The 12,962-nt window shown below is 35.4% G+C and overlaps 1 protein-coding gene across 1 annotated transcript in view; it reads right to left on the bottom strand.

The window, feature by feature from the left end:
- LOC142348282 (F-actin-capping protein subunit alpha-2-like) overlaps positions 1–7,187 on the bottom strand; it is a 46,691-nt gene extending 39,504 nt beyond the window's left edge. The window contains exon 1 of the mRNA XM_075399577.1: positions 7,173–7,187. The gene's annotated coding sequence lies outside the window, so the exon portion shown is untranslated. The remainder of the gene's footprint in view (positions 1–7,172) is intronic.
- Positions 7,188–12,962: the final 5,775 nt, after the last annotated feature.

The raw sequence follows: 12,962 nt of genomic DNA, 5'->3' as shown, positions 1-12,962 counted from the left end.
GCATGAGCCATCTTTTTCAAGGTTTTATTCAGCTGCTCCTCAAAACTAAGATTCCTGTCAATTTGAATACCAAGATATCTGCAACTTTAATTTACAGTTAATTATTTACAGTTAAAATCACATTTACATTTTTTTTACACTTATTACACTAAAATTAATTGAATCTTTATTCCGGAGTTTTTTATAATCCCGGGTACAATGCTTTCTATTACTGAAAAGGGATTTTTAGTTTCATTCCTATCTCTTCCTATTGCTATTTTTTAATTGTTGGGGTTGACGAAATTGCGAATTAACATGTACCAGAAAAATTTTTGAATATCAAAAGTCAAACTTTTTGTATTTCAACTAATACTTCAATGTCAATTCCCGCGCCCGGTACTCAACGCGCGTATTTAATTGCGGTTTCAGCTTTTTGTATTAGATCGCTTTTTTTTGTCATTAGTTTTTCAACCCCGCGACATGCATCTAGAATCTCCCATTCAAAATTAGGGTCTTTCCCATTATAGCCCCCCCCATGAAATTATAGCCCCCATTATGGTATAAATGCCATGATGGGGGGGGGCTATAGGTTTTCTGACCACTAAGCGGGGGGGGGGCTATAATGGGAAAGACCCCAAAATTATGCGCTGTACCACACCATTCAAAAACGTTTTGTCCCACAGGGGAACCTTTATTTTGAAAATTCTAGTGATAACATGTCGGCTGGTTTGACCGAAATAGATGGAACTGCATCCATTACATGTAACTTTAAATACCACATGGGGTTTCAGATTCTTATCAATAGATGATTTGAGTTTGCGCAATCAAGTTTTTAGTTTTCTCGTTGTGAAAATGATTTGAAGATCACACAATTTTTCAGTCAACTTGCAAAATTTTGAAAGCTGTTTCCCTTGCATTGAAAAAAAAACTCGGTTTAAGCTACTTTTTAATAAGATTCTTAACTTTTCAATTTTTTTTCATTTTTGTGGGGTTTTTGTTGTAACTTTTTTCCGTGATTTTTTTATCCAACGTCTCATTATCAATATTGGATGAGCACTCAGTCGGATATTGATTTTCAGTCCCGATCTCTTGATTTTTCTTAAATGCAGCATCGAAGTATTGCCACTCACTGGTCGCATTAAAATCCTGTGCACAGCCCCTTGAATCACACTTTTCTTTATGTTGTAACGGTGATTTTTGATACACAAGACAGCTAGCTTTCCTGCCTTCGTTTAAGTTTATGTTTAGATCTAGGAACGCCAGGTCTCCACTACCGTTTAGTGTCTCAAGAGTGTATCGTAAGTTTTCGTAAAGAGAAATTGCATACTAATAAAAAATCTAGAGTATTCACTGACAATTTCACACTTTGACATTTCACACTATGTCATCCACATACCTCTTGAATATTTTCAATCCTGTGTGTCCTCTTTCGCACCCTTTTCCGCCCAATAGGAACAGATACTTACAATTTCTTGTATGTTCTTATACTCCGGGTCCAGGTTTTGCATGATTCGCTTTCGACACCTTTGCCTAAGAAAGAAACGCGTTGGATACAATAAATGCATTTTACCTTTGCGTAAGGAGTTTTGTTCTCCCTTCCCTCATTTGGTTTCTGCAAGGATTTCATCCACAAATTTGCCAAAATTACAGCCGGCGAAGCGCCCATTGCTAAATCGTCCGATCGTGTGTACCACTTGTCATTAAACTCAAAATGAACATTTGTTACGCCTAGTCTCGAAAGACTCTTCATAACTGACCTCGGAACCTCACGAACCTCGCCACTGGAGTACAGTTCTTTGAACCCATTTTCAATTGCTTCATCAACCGGTACATTGGTGTACGAGCTTTTAAAATCGAGAGATCAAAATAGCAAATCTTAATCTAATTTGGTATCCTCTAAAGCGGCTCTGGCAACTTTGGAGTTAGTCTCAATTTTTGCACCAGGTAACCTCTCGATAAAGGGAGAGAGAAATTTTTTGAATTTCTCCAACTGCTACCGGGCAATGGCAGAACAAACCGGAGCGACATACCGCTTTTACGTACCTAATAGTCCATAAAACCTGGACAGTTGCAATCCAGTTGTCCCCAGCCTGTGATATTAACTGATACAAACTGCTATTTATCAATTTCTCCGTTTTTAATTTTAAAACTTCACTTTCTCCATTACGAACGTCAAACTGACTTGCACTGAGGATTTCATTTTGGTTATTCAAGTATGTTGTCTGTTCCATTACACAAACACCGCAACGTTTATCAAATGGTACAGCTAGTAGTATTTGATCATTAAAAAATCATCTTTTAAACTTGCCTATCCATTGGTGTCTCACCTATTTTCTTGGCGTACCATTTGGCAGACGATTCTTTTTCACATATTTTTTCACCATTAGTGTTGTTCTCACTTAAACTGACGAAATATTCTGTCTAAATCCGCAGGTAAGTGCACTTCAATTGTTTTTTCCCTGACTGGATGCTTTGGACCTAATGATAAGACGTCCAGGACAAATTTTGGCAGTTCAACTCCGTCCAATGTAACAACATTAATATGAGATTTATTCCACAAAAACCTGTCCTTTTTCTCAGACAGCTTCGCTAACTTGTCATTAAATCTCTTACTAAACAATTTGGAATGATCTCTCATTTCCATTCTCTTGCTGTAAACAATTGACGCTAAAAATTCTTTTTTATCTCTTTCTTTAAAATGTCGCTAACCTCCCCAAGTTTTTCCTCAAACAATTTACGACCTTGTTCCGCACAACCTATTACATTCGTTAATTGCAAAGGTTGAAAGCTGTGCGCAACTTGTTCTGAAAAAGACGTTTTTGCGAATTCGTAACTTCAAAAAATCCGGATTGATATCCTTATTATTACAGTTTCTCAAAAAAATCTAATCGATATTTACCGTTTATTAGTTTATTTGAGGATTTGACATAGTTTAGGAATTGTTTTAGTCAGTTGTTGTGCCTGAGAATGTATCTGAGCCATGGTTGTTTCAGATATTCGCACATCACGGAAGCTCGCTCACAGACAGGGGACAATGAAGACCCATTGTTCAGGAGCTGCACTTTCGTTCTTTGCTATGTCTACCAGTCTTACCAGTCTTGCTCTCGCCTTCTTCTGTCGTTTTCCGAGGTTCCTCCCATTTACTTTTTGAAGAGAGCTTCCAGGTTTCCTTGGTGCTGCAGAACAATGTCCAGTGATTTGATCTCGCGTGCTGGTTCACACACTGTAGTCTCCCAGCTATGTTTTCTCTTTCCTTTTCGGTATCAGGTGCTTTGTTACCCTCCTAACCAGTATCATAGTGCTTAACAAATCTTTGAGAATATCACGGTTTCGAATGCGCTGACATTATACCAGCGCTTTAAACCTGTTTTCATTCGTGGTTAAGTAGTTTATTTGCTCCTGAACACTAATTGGTCTGTAGCTATTCGATTTGTGGCTTGAGATGCTGTTGCTGATTTCATCATGCCACACAACTATATCAGTCGTTGAGCTCTTTTGGCCGTTGACCAGCAAATTCTGTGCGTTTTTCAACCAATTCTTACCACTTCCTTATTGATATAAATAACTTCCGTAGAACGATGTAAAATTTCCTTTTGAGATATGAGAGTATAAGGACGTGAAAAAGTTTGAAAAAAATTGAAAGTGGCAAGATCCAGAGCTTTTTCTGTTTGGTCTTACAAATAATGTTGCAATCAATCAAAATCCAAATTTGTAGCTGGGCGCTGAACTTTTTCAAGTTCCTTCATTTCAGTTCTGTTTGCACACTAGACATGGAAAACGAAGCTTATTACAACATAGCTTGAATATGCATTTAACATTTACTTTGGACATGAAAGACGTTTCATTTCAGGAAATGGTACGTTCTCCAGACTTTTGTGCACCAATTTTCAGTTAGATTTTCAGTTGAGTTTTACCACACCTTTCTTTCTGTTCAATTTTTGACTCGAGTTATTTGCCTTTGAGCATATGATTATAGTTGTTTTTTTTATTGGTAAAAGGTAACATTTGTTCTCATTTAGCTGAGTTTGTCAATATGGGCTTCGAGCTTTGCTGGTTCGGTTGTCAAATGTTTATAATCGTTAGCTAAGCCAAGTGATTCACACTGTTTTACTTGTTGCGGCAGATCAATAGCATAGATAAAAAAAAGCAAGGCCCAAGTAGCCGTTCTTGGGTGCACTCTGCTTGTTACTTCGTTTTGTTTGAGCTGTCGTCGTTAACATTTACATTTTGCTTTCTGTTTGACAAGTAACTTGAAAGTATTATATGAAAATTTCCTCCAATGACAATTCCGTGTAACTTTTGTTCCAGCGGCCTATAAGGAAAACTGTCAAACGCTATCTTATAATCAAAGAAAAACAAGCACAGTTCGTTCTCTTTGCCGTCATAGTAGTTATAGAGCTTGGTAAGAAAGATTAGCATTCGACTTGTTTGACTTGCATTTGCATTGTTTGCGTCTACTTGTTCGAGGACTTGTTCGATTTATGTTATTGCCTTATTGAATCAAACACGACCTTACTGAAGACTTTGGGTTTCAGTTTGGTAGCACTCTCTTGATTTTTGTCGATTATTGTAAAACTGTTTTCAAAGAATTCACAGAATATCTTAGAAGTTTGTTCATCATTGTTTTTGTTCGGTCTTTGCAACACATCATTTATTTGGAATCTGCTATTCTTGTGTTTCTGGAAGTCGGAAAATATTCTTTCTTGGAAAGTCCTTCTAAGAATTCCAATTGCTCTGTTTCTAGAGCTTTACGCAAATAGTGTTTCCTTTTCCTAATTTTTATTTAGTTTGCCAGACTTGATCTTTTTGTGATTTGTCTATTTAGAGTTGAGAGTTCCTTCTTGAGATGATATGTCTTGCTTTTTAGCCATAGAGGCTTAAATCTATGTGATATGGTTTTCAGCACATTGTTGTCTACCATTTTTCAAGTTGTTGATACCACTCTTTAACTAGCTTGTCAACGTTACTCAAAACGACCGGAATGGATTCCCTGAAATTGAAATTTTTAGCTGTTGCTAGTTTACTTTATTAAAAAATATTTTTATCTCATTGGTTGTAGTGCGCATTTGGTTTAATTTTTCAATGATACTATATTGGCCTGATTTTCCGAGCTGTATGACCTCTTGAACTTTTGTTTTCCTTTTTGCCGATAATGATGAAGAAAGATATCAATTCGTCTTAAGAAAGATATCAATTTGCTTTTCGCTTTTTTCTTGTTTAGCATTTTGGTTAATGCTCTGATAATTTTCAAATATGTCGTTTTCATATTTGTCATTTGATATGATACCTGCTTAATTTTCACTCCCAAAATTGAGATCACCACTCATATTATTGAGTTGAAGTGTTACTATTTCACATTCCTGACAAGGCAGCCAAAAAGTGCCAACAGGACCTTCGTTGATATTTGGTGTTTATATTTCTGCTGATGAATATGGGTTTTGTAGCCTTTTTTCCGAGAAGACATAGCAAAATCATTCATTGACTAATTTAACTTGTATGTTGCGATTTTGGTTTTTCCAACAGCAATTTTCCCAATTTTTAAGATCAGTGACAGTGCAAGTAAGCTTCAAGTTCTTTGCTATTGCTTTCACTTCTTTGAGGTCAAGCTCTACGAAACCCGACTTTTGTTATATAAAAGTTCTGGGAAATCACGCAGTCGAACATCGTCGGACTGATAACGTTTAATTCTTTTTTTTCTGCGCTTGCCTTCGTACTATTTTCGATCTGCAGGGGCTGCTGCAGATTGTTCATTAATGGCTTCTTTTAATTCACACAACTGGGTTTTCTTGGCCTGGTTATTATTCTGAACCTCGGTTTTGATTGCATCAATCTCTGTGTTGAATTCAGAGATAACAGCCTTTTCATTTCGAGCTATAAAAATTCGATCCAGTACTAAATATTTTCCCTTGAAGTTGACAGAAGCTATCTGTACAGAAAAGCTTTATTTCTAATTATAATTGAGCATATACAAAATATCGCTTCCTGTGTCACACTTTTGCATCTTTTTGTGAAGTGCATGCATTCTGTGCAACGAATATTTAAAAAACTGCAGCTCTGTTATCAATTTTTCATTTTTTGTTATGCAAATTTTGCTTTTTAAATTGCCCACAATTTATTGTTACTCATGATTTGTTGTCGCTCAGTATTTTCGACTAAATTTGAAATAGGTTCGTTCTGTATATTTTGTTGCAAAAATTTTTGTTCTGGATTTAGAAAGGTGCGTGTTCAGTTTTTCCCACATGAGAATCTGTCGGTAGGTAAAATAAAGTTAGCCAAAAGAATCACCCATTGAAAAACACAATTGCCAGTTTTTTTCCTTTCTGTGACTTAAATGGCAAAAAAACTTAATGAGATATGACCTGGTGCCCGGCGAAAGAAACAAACACTACAAGTAGGAAAGTAGGTTGACATCCCTAGCCATTTGGCTGGTACGTCGTTTGAGAAATCTTTGTCCAATACTCATTTTTATCAGAATCGAGTGAAGTTCGTTTAGAGTTGTTTGGTTAAGATGCGCGTTATCTGCTTCCGAGATATGCGCTTAGCAGTAGATAGTGTTTGATGGATAACAAAAGCACCAAGCACTGCTTCTGGCTTTATGCTCTACGAAGAAATTTACAGCATATGTCATCGCAGCTTGTGATCTTGTGTTTTATAGCCTAAGGGAGAAGCGAGGATCTATACCTAACATGAAACGACGATCATAGTCTGAGTCTGATTGTAGGGCTGACGCTGGGTTGTTGACTCTCGTAGCTACTATGTTTACACTAACTCTCGAAGGGCTGTAGCCGTTGACACGTCCTTTCCCCAGGCACATAACACAATATATCTGCATCAAAATTGAATTGGAGTGCCGCTGTACCGACCGTGAATAAAAGCTCCCAGAAGAGATGAGATGTTGCAGTTACTAAAGAAGAAGTTACTAAAGATGAAGTTCACTTTAGAACCTGCCAAAAGCAATTTGTTTTAGGAGAATCCTTGAAGACGTGAATTCTCATGTTTCAAAACGCTTGTGACTAAAACCCTTCTATCCAAATTAGAAGGTCTTTCACACTAGGCGGTTTATTTCAACATATACTATCTATTCGATAAGGATATTCACCTATAACGTAATATATAGATAGTAATGGTTTGTTTATATGCGCTTCTAAAGTTAATATTTAGAAAGTAAAGGTTTATATCAATTTTTACTATCTATTTAATAAGTTTATAATTAGAGAGAGAGAGAGAGAGAGAGAGAGAGAGAGAGGGAAAGCGCATAAGGTACAGGATAATGTATATGATATCATAGCAGAAGTATTATTTTCTATGCATTTGCCGCACTTGATTGAACAGAATATTTGTTGGCTCGAAATATTCGTAAATTCATTTTATTCATTTTTGTTTATGTGTAGTTTTCTTTGGATATGGTGACGGGTACTACCTTCTTGACAAGCTCTAGGTTCAATAATTTGATGTCATTTTTATCTTCTTTCAAAGCAAAAAAAGGTACAGTAACTCATGCATTTCAATATAGATTGAGATGGAATATTTTTGAAGTTTTAGTTGCTGTAGTTGCTGTTTATGATTTTTTTTTTCAATAAAAATCTGCATTAAGGGAATTTTTAGTAGCTTTTCAGTTTTTCGTCTGCAATTTATTTGAAAAGCATGCTTGCAATCTTGGTTTAACTATTGCTACAAGGCAACCCCATTAGCCGTTTAGCTTTGATTTAAGCTGACAGTTTCAGAAAATTTTTATCTGAGAATTTAAGTGCAGATGATCCTTTTTGCTCTCTGGATGCTACAAGAAAAATTACCTGCAATTTATAGCCAAGGTCCCTTATAATCGACGTTGATCAGTAGGCTCTACTATGCTTCCCTTGACATTTAAGAGGCTGATTTTGCCGTACAGTCAGCCCCTTTTTCAAAGATGGAAACAAATCTATATTAATTTATATCGACCCATGACTCTCTTTAATTGTTTAAAACGTTAGCGTTTTTTTTACTTTTTGAAAGCTTTTCACACTGTACAGCATAACATTCTGATACAAATCTTTACAACATCGGCGTTGAAGGAAAATAAATTAGCTAACTTCGTCGTACCTGGCAAACCAGAAACAATATTTGAAAATCAAAAATGAAGTATCTGGTTTGCTAGAAGTGAGCAGTGGCGTCCAACTGGGTTCAACCTTCTGCTTTGTTTTCTTCAGCATTTTCATCAAGCATTTGCTTGAACATGTAACTGATTTACTTTGTTTTTTACCTTGAAAATTAGTGTAACAGAAAAGCTTTGAGTTCAATTCTTTCTCTCTGGATTTTGCTGAAGCAGTTATCCTAAAAATTTTTGATACTGAAAAACAATGGATCCAGTACATCCTAATTAAAACGGAATCAACAACCTGAAAAACTTACTGAAAGACAATTTCATTTACAAATTGTACGTTGTAGAATTACGAAGGAAAGGAAAAGGTTGAACGATTGACTGCCATGGTACAAGAAATTGCATTTTGGGTTCCTTCAGTTTTTCCCTATTTTTCCTAATTTTCAATGAAAACATAAAAATATTCTAGTTGATGCAACAAACATCCGATGAGTGAAACAATTACTTCATTGGGCTATGATTGATAAGTTTTTAATAACAACACTTCAAGATAACTTTTTATCTGTTACCTCTATAGCAAAGTTGAAATGTTTCTACGACAAAGTTACACATCGCTAGGAAAAAAGTAAGAGAAAAAATACAAACTGTCTACAAAAATTGGGCTAGTTTACAACCATGGATCTCAGAGCCACATTCCATCTGATCAAGTCATAGAAAACTGCAAAATGTGATGCAAAATCTGATCTCAGTTTCAGACTAAAATTTCGGATTCTGACCTCTCAAATTATGAATCTGAAATTTCTGAAAGCCGACAATTTAGCAAAATAGGAAAATTTTTTTTCATCATTCAATAAACTTCCTTGCTGAGGGTCTTAACTCTCTTTTTCAAATGTCTTAAATCATAAAGCCTGAACTCCAACATTTGGTGCAAAAAAGCTCTGAATTTTATAAAAGTAGATTCCACTAAAGTCGAAAAATTCATCAATGATCCTAATATCCAGAAGTCTAATTGACCAGATGAAATTGAATTTTTAGTGTTGTTATTTTTAGTGGATTTCTTGCATAGCTGACCGCATTGTTATTATGATCAATAATCAACAAGGAACGCTTTCCCAAATTTTGTAAATTGGTCAAACAAGTCCCATTTTCAAAGATGGCAACAAATCAGCATAAATTTTCGTCAACCAATGAGTCTCTTAAATTGTTTATCTACACCAGAAAGCCAAACTTGAAGTCGTAGCTTCTATATTACATAACTTTTCACACTTTAATATTAAATCATCAGCAATAGCAAGACAATTAAAATCAGTTATTTATTCAAGCAAAGCATTGATGAAAATGTAGAAGAAAAGAGTGCAGAGCTTTGAACCCTGAGGACCGAAATTCTAGCAAACCAGATGCTTCGTTGTTGATTATCACATATTGTTTCCGGTTCGCTAGATACGACAATACTAGCTCAATTTATTTTCCTCCAGCCACGATGTCGAAAAGATTTGTATCAGAATGTTATGCAGTACAGTGTGAAAAGCTTACTTAACGTCAAAAAATAAGACCTTTACTTCTTTGACTCCGTAATTGTAAAAAAATTTTTGTTCACCCTGTCATAGGTTGCCCAAAGGTCTTTCGGTTGCCAATTTGATTATCACAGAAATGACATCCTACGAGTTTGTCAATTTCAACAAAAAAATTTTCTCAAGAAATGCACACAAACAATAATGGGACTGATTTACGGCAAAATCAGCCTCCTAAATGTCAAGGGAAGCATAGTAGAGCCTACTGATCAACGTCGATTATAACGGACCTTGGCTATAAATTGCAGGTAATTTTTCTTGTAGCATCCAGAGAGCAAAAAGGATCATCTGCACTTAAAATCTCAGATGAAAATTTTCTGAAACCGTCAGCTTAAATCAAAGCTAAACGGCTAATGGGGTTGCTTTGTAGCAATAGTTAATCCAAGATTTCAAGCATGCTTTCCAAATAAACTGCAAAGGAAAAACTGAAAAGCTACTAAAATTTCCCTTAATACAGATTTTAATTGAAAAAAAAAAATCATAAACAGCAACTAAAACTTCAAAAATATTCCATCTCAATCTATATTGCATGAGTTACTGTACCTTTTTTGCTTTTCAGAGTATGACCGGAGATCCATGGATGTAAACTAATCCAATGTTTGTAGACAAGTGGTTTCTTTTCTCTGATTTTTTTTCGTAGCCAAGTGTGAACTTGTTGTAGAACCAAACTTCTGTTAACAATAAGAGTAAAATGTATCACGTGTAATATTGTTACTAAATTCGTCCCAATCAGAACACTACGAGCCACAAGTTTCATTCATCAAATTTTTTTGCATCGAGTAGGAGATTTCCAACAATGGCACTCAATCGTTCGACCGTTTCCTTTCTTTCGTAATTCAATAACGTACAATTTGTAAAGGACGTTGTATTTCAGTGATTTTTCCAGATTGTTGATTCCTTCGTAGTTACGGTGTATTTGATCTCTAGTTTTCCGGTTACGAAAGCTTTTAATATAGCTGTTTCAATAACAACAATCTACAGTTGTGAAACAATCAGCTAGCTTTTTCAGATTATTTAAAAATTTTTATTTACCTTTGACTGGGATAATTATGTGGAAGTGTTAAATTTGGCCACCTGGGAGAGAGAAGTCCCAAAATATAATTCACGGGTTTTTGAGTCGGCTACCAGAAGGTGGCTTATGGGTGCAGTTTTGAAGATATGATATCCCATGTGAAACATACAAGGTTTTCCTCTAAAACCTTCCAATTTGAAATCTCCAGTACAAGGCCCTTACAGCATTCAAATTTTAAAGGACACCATTTATTAAGTTGTTTTTATTTATTTGTTGAATTGGTTTTATTCAACCATTTATTTGCTGAGTTGGTCACAATTACAAACAGTTCACCCTGTACATTTTTCCCTCGTGTAATATCTATACTGGTGAAGTAACCTTGGTATCTTTGCGAGTGTACTTTTTGAGATAATTTTTCCAGCAGATGTACACTTGCAGAATATATAGCATTTCTGTCTTATTGTGGAAGTTTTCGTTCTCTATGGATCAGCGGTTTGTTTCAAAGCTCAATTCTCCCCTAGTGTGCTGTTGGGTTTGATCTACAGTGACTCTACAATGACGCTTTTCTGTAATTGTTTTCAATTTTGCGGATAATACCAGCTTGTGTTGCGCCGACAAAGATCTTTTTATGAATTATCGAGCAGACAATGGTCTATTTCCGGCTTTGCTGCATGAGAACAAATTGAGTTTCAATGCTTCAAAATTCAGCTCCGCACACTCCATGAATAACAAACACAGAAAACTAAAGATCAAGATGAAAAACCATAGCGTCAATCTGGTGAAAAGGAAAACTATCAAGGATTGCTGGTAGTTTGAAATGGCATTATCATTTGCATTGAAACTCAATTGTAAAGTTATAAAAGCTCGTCGAGCCTTCATTTTTCTTCAATTTAGCCCTTCAATACTTCAGGCAGTGTTAAACGCATTTCTGGCTCTTGTAATTGAGCATTATTTGGTTTGGCATCTCAGAAAATTTCTCTGATGTCAAAAATCTGTATGATATTAATTGTCTTGCAAGAGGAAAATAAAGTCAACAATTTAGCTTCCAAATGATACCCTACATAGTAACGAACTCAATTTTTTGAAAATTGAGATGCAAAAAAGTGAATTAGAGTGCTCAAAAACAAATAAGTTTTTGAAGGGTAAATTGAGGTCCACATTAGAATCTCTCACTAATTTCATTGATTCCTCATCAAATAGATGATTAGACTTGTTTTTTCTGAGTAAAGGAGATATGTATAGCAGCAACAACAATTAATGACAAATCCCCATATATTCGTTTTTGATTTGAACTGAAATCAAAATTAAAAACAAAAAAATTAAAATCACCATTATATAAGCACATTTAAATGAAACAGCTGGAAATGTCTGGCAATGAGATTGTTACTAACAATTGTAAAGTAGATGGTAAATCGCGATTCATCATTCATCCCAAAAAATTCGATCCAATTTCATGGAGCAAGTTATCACTCCAAGTCAAAACTAGCACGCAAACTGCAAGCCAAAAAAAAACAATTAAAAATGAGTTTTTATGTTCTATATGAAGATTTGGTACTCTGTTCGGCTGTCGCTATGGTTTTTGCAACCATTTCAACAATAAGGGATCCTCCAAAAAAATATTAATAAGGGAGCCTCGACCTTGCAAATTTTGGATCAAGTGCAGACCAATTTTTGCCCACTTGGTTGTAAACACAAAAAAACCAGTACTATCTAAGAAGTAAACAAAGGTTAAATTTTCCCGGCGTATTAAGAAACTTAAACGTAAATGAACTTAAGTTTAACCGAACCGCCCAAAGTAGAGACATTTTTGCAGCTACACCAACACAACATCAACAAAAAAATGGCAGCTCAAATATCGTGAGATAACAGTTTCAACGCATTACGTCGAAGAGACGCCCCAATGTCCCTCAATTCTACTAAGGTTTAGAAGACATTGCTCACAGCAGTAGACAACGCTCTAAAAGGCAGAACACGAAAAACGTAATTTAGGAGCATTCTTATCAATCAAGATTGTCATTTGAACCCTCACCGAAAAAAGACGAAACACTTATTAGTCGCGCCGTAAATGCCCAGTACACAGCCAAGAATTAGTCAAAGAAAGATATTGTCAATGCAGGACCCATTACAACTAAACGAATGGCAGGTTCTATATCTCCACTGGATGCATGAATCCTATATGTACGGATAATAGACAGAGTTAGTCTGAATATGAGCACAAAAAGAATCAACAAGATTGTGATGTCGAGAATCAAGTTTAGAAAACCTACATTTTAAAAAAGAAACTTGTTCTAATAAATTGTTTTAAATAATTTCATGTATTTTA

This window comes from Convolutriloba macropyga, chromosome 10 (assembly GCF_964194025.1).
Source record: "Convolutriloba macropyga chromosome 10, txConMacr16.3, whole genome shotgun sequence".
NCBI lineage: Eukaryota > Metazoa > Xenacoelomorpha > Acoela > Convolutidae > Convolutriloba > Convolutriloba macropyga.
The sequence above is the reverse complement of the archived record's forward strand: the minus strand, read 5'-3'. Positions and strand labels throughout refer to the sequence as shown.